Source organism: Vulpes vulpes, chromosome X (assembly GCF_048418805.1).
Source record: "Vulpes vulpes isolate BD-2025 chromosome X, VulVul3, whole genome shotgun sequence".
NCBI classification, from domain to species: Eukaryota; Metazoa; Chordata; class Mammalia; order Carnivora; family Canidae; genus Vulpes; species Vulpes vulpes.
Genome location: NC_132796.1, coordinates 96,225,905 through 96,230,283, shown reverse-complemented (window position 1 = coordinate 96,230,283; position 4,379 = coordinate 96,225,905). Strand labels below are relative to the sequence as shown.

The 4,379-nt window shown below is 35.0% G+C and overlaps 1 pseudogene; it reads right to left on the bottom strand.

Annotated features, from left to right (window-relative positions):
* Positions 1-243: 243 nt before the first annotated feature.
* Positions 244-1,115, bottom strand: LOC112934656 (actin, cytoplasmic 1-like; annotated as a pseudogene).
* Between the last annotated feature and the right edge of the window lie 3,264 nt (positions 1,116-4,379).

Here is a 4,379-nt window from a genome sequence, read left to right as displayed (position 1 = left end):
CTTCTCCAGAACTATCTGATTGTTCCCAGCTAAAACTCTGTAAACATTATACATTACGTCCCCTTCACCCAGGCCTCTGGCAACTACCATTCCACTTTCTGTGTTTATGGATTTGACTCTCTTAGGTTCTTCATATAAGCAGAATTATTCAACATCACCCTTTGTGACTGGCTTATTATACTTAATGTCTTTAAAGTTTATCCAGGTTGTAACATATGTCGGAATCTCCTTTCTTTTTTAAGCTCAATAATCCATTTTATATATGATGATCTTGATCTTTATTGTGCTGGACACCAGGGCAGTGATATTCTGCATTTTGATCAGGAATACTGGGGTATATGGTGTTTCCACCAGACAGAACCTTGTTGGTGTAGAGTTCTTTGCAGATGTCACACTTCATGATGAAGTTGAGCGTAGTTTCACAGATACCACGGGATTCCATGCCCAGGAAGGATGGCTCAAAAAGTATCTAAAGGCAGCAGAGCTGCACATTGTCAATGGTGATGACCTTTCCATCTGGCAGTTCCTAACTCTTCTCTAAGGAAGAACTGGAAGCCACAGTGGCCATCTCCTGCTCAAAGTCCAGGGCAATATAGCCCAGCTTCTCCTTGATGTCACACATAATTTCCTGTTAAGCAGTGGTGGTGAACCTGTAGCCATGATCCATGAGGATCTTCATGAGATAGTCCATTGGGTCCCAGGCAGCCAGATCCAGACACAAGATGGCATGGAGTAGGATGTATCTCTCATAGATAGGCACAGTGTGGGTGACCCAGTCACCAGAGTCCATTACGATGCCAGTGGTATGGCCAAAGGAGTACAAGGAGAGCATGGTATGGATGGCCACCTACATGACTGGGATATTGAAGGTCTCAAACTTGATCTGGGTCATCTTCCCATGGCTGGCCTTGAGGTTCAGGTAGCCTTGGTTAGCAGCATGGGGCATTCCTTGGGGGCCACATGTAGTTCGTTGTAGAAGTTGTGGTGCCAGATCTTCTCCGTGTCATCCCAGTTGGTGATGATACCATGCTGGAAGGGTACTTCAGGGTCAGGATGCCCGTCTTGCTCTGGGCCTCATCACCCATATAGGAGTCCTTTTGGCTCATCCTCACCATCATGTCCTGGTGCCAGTGATGCCCCACAATGAAGGGGAAGACAGTCACAGGGTATTTGTAGGCTGTGAAGACAGCCCTACACATGTTTATTAAATCATTTCAGCCATTCAATGTCTTTTGATTGGAGAATTTAAACCATTTACTTTTAAAGTAATTATTGACATGTAAGAATTTAGCACTATCTTATCAATTATTATATATAATTAAATTTTTATTTATCTATAAATATATTTGTCTAATGCTTGTCTACCCTTCTTCTCATTTATACCTTAATTATAAGTGATTTAAAATATTTTTAGTACTCCATTTTATTTTTTCTAATGGTGTATTGCCTTTACTTTTTAGCCTTTATATTGATTTCTCTAGGGATCAAAATGTGCATCCTAATTAGAATTAATATTTTACCCTTTCACAGAAAATCTAAGATTCTTATACAAATATATGTCCATTTACCCCCATTGTTAGTTCTGTTGTTTTTCCTACCAGTTTTTTTACAGAAATTAAAGGAAAAATGTAGTCTTTTACATTTATCAACAAATTAACCATTTCTACTGTTTTATTCCTTTCTGGAGATTTGAGATTCCATCTGATATTATTGTCCATTATCCTGAAAATTTTTGCTAGCAATTATTAATTGAAGGTATTATCTTAATTAATTGACTCATCTTTTGTTTATCTGACCATATATTCATTTTTTTCTTCATTTTTAAGAAATTTTTCCACTGTATAAAGAATTTTATCAATTTAGAATGATGTGGCCTCCATTGTTTCTGATTAGAATGTCATAAAAATTTTGTATAAATTTCTCTTCTTTTATAATATGGCCTTTTTTCTGTTTTCAAGATTTTCTCTGTACTCTGGTTTTCCTCAGTTTTACTATCGTATTCTTAGATTTAATTTGTATGTTTTAAATTTGTTGCAAACTGATATTTTTCACCAAATTTTGAATGCTTTCAGGTACATTTTCTAATATTCTTTTTATTTTAGAGCAGTTTTGGATTTACAAAGTAATTTGGAATTAGTACAAAGAGCTCCCATATCCTACACCCCTACTCTCTCCAATTATTAACAACTTACCCTAGTGTGGTACAATGCTAAAATGAATGAACCAATATTGATGTGTTATTATAACTAAAAGACCACAATCTATTTAGATTTAGTTAGTTTTTACTTAATGTCATCATGTTGCTTTAAGTTTCTCTTGACAGTGATAGTTTCTTAGATCTTTCTTGTTTTGATAGAATTGATAATTTTGAGGAATATTGATATTGTAGAATGCCTACCTTTATAGAAAATATAGAGTTTAAGATGTCTGATGTTTTTCTCATGCTTAGATCGGGAATTTTTTTACATTTGTTCTTATTTAAGTTCAATTAGATTGGGATTTATGATATTTGGCTGAATACCACAGAGATAAATTGTCATTTTCACCACATCATATCAAGGGTACACTCTATCAATATTACTTATCATTGATATTAATCACAATTACTCTGCTGAGAAAATATTTGTTAGTTTTATCCAATGTAAAGTTACTTTTTCCCCTTTTCATGCTGTATTATTTGGAAAGAAGTAATTATGCATAGAATAACTTTAGGTAAGGTATGGTGAGACATGTTCCATTTCACTGGAGGTGGAATACCTAAATGAACTATTTGGGATTTTTCTGCATGGGTTATTTGTCTCTTCTTCCTACTTTATTTATTTTTTCAACCATTTATTGATATAAGCATGAATTTGAAGGTACTTATTTTCAACATTAGATTATTATCTCATACAGCTTTATTTGTTGTGTTGCTCAAATTTCTAGACATCGTTGGTCATGGGGAATTCACTTTCAGTTGCCTCATTTAACAATTTGCTGTGAATCATATTTCTTGCACTTTTTTACTTTTTGGCACTACAGGATGCTTTTTATACTTTCTTCCATAGTCCTAATTTAAGGTTTTTCTTCAATAAATCTTGACTTTTTTGATTAGAGAATAGTGTTAGAAATCAATATCTGGTAGCTAGGTGTGTACTTTGCTGTTGGGGTGGCATTAGTTCTAGCCCTCTCAGCTACAGAGCATGGAAATATATGTGTGTATACTAACCTATGTACGTAGATATCTACAAGTATTTTATAATAAATATTTGTATTTATATTAAGGTAAATATGAGTTTATATTGATGTTTAAAACTCTAATTTATTAACACATGGATCATGTTAGCCTCTTCCTACTCCAACAGTGAGAAACCTGGCTCGTACTTAGCACTATACATTTATTTAATTGTTCAATTTCAGCATATGTTTATAGTGGTGTCAGAATTGTTTACCTTTACTCTTGAGGGAAAGAACTTAATTCATTATAGTCCAGTGCTTATATACTGAATCTTTTGCTTTTAATCTCCACTCATTTCCAAAGCTATTTAGGTTAGTGATTTTATACCTCACCCTCTACAGTGAGTCTGTTTCATTCATTTTTGTATACATTTTTAATACAGTGAGATTGTTTTGTTACGTTCTGTAATCCATCCTGAGGGCCCTTAGTCTCCTAAGTGATTTTTTAAAATTTACATTCATTTAAGGTCACTCGTACTATAAAGTTCCATGGGTTTTCATCAATGCACATTGTCATGTATCTACCTTTTTAGTATCATACAGATTAGTTTCACTGCCCTGAAACTATTTTTTTAACTAGTCAACCCTCCCCTTTTCTCCTGAAGCTCTGACAATCATCAATTGTTGCTATGTTTTGCTTTTCCTTTTCTGGAATGTTATATAAATAGAATCATACGGTATGAAACCCATACAGACTATCTTCTTTCACTTAGCATTACACATTTATGATTCACCTATGGCTTTTCATGACTTGATAACATTTATTTTTATCATGAAATAATATTTTGTTTTATAAATGTACCAATTTTTTTCTATTCACTATTGAACAGTATTTTCGTTACTTCAAACTTTAGCAATTATGACTAAAGTTCCTGTAAACATAATCGTTCAGCCTGCAGCTTTCTGTGTGGTTATTTTTTTAAAGATTTTTATTTATTCATGATAGACATAGAGAGAGAGAGGGAGAGAGAGAGAGAGGCAGAGACACAGGCAGAGGGAGAAGCAGGCTCCATGCAGGGAGCCCCACTCGGGACTCGATCCCAGGACCCCAGGATAGCGCCCCGGGCCAAAGGCAGGTGCCAAACCACTGAGCCATCCAGGGATCCCTTTTCTGTGTGGTTATGTTTTCAAGTCATTTGTATAAATCCCAGGAGCATGACTGC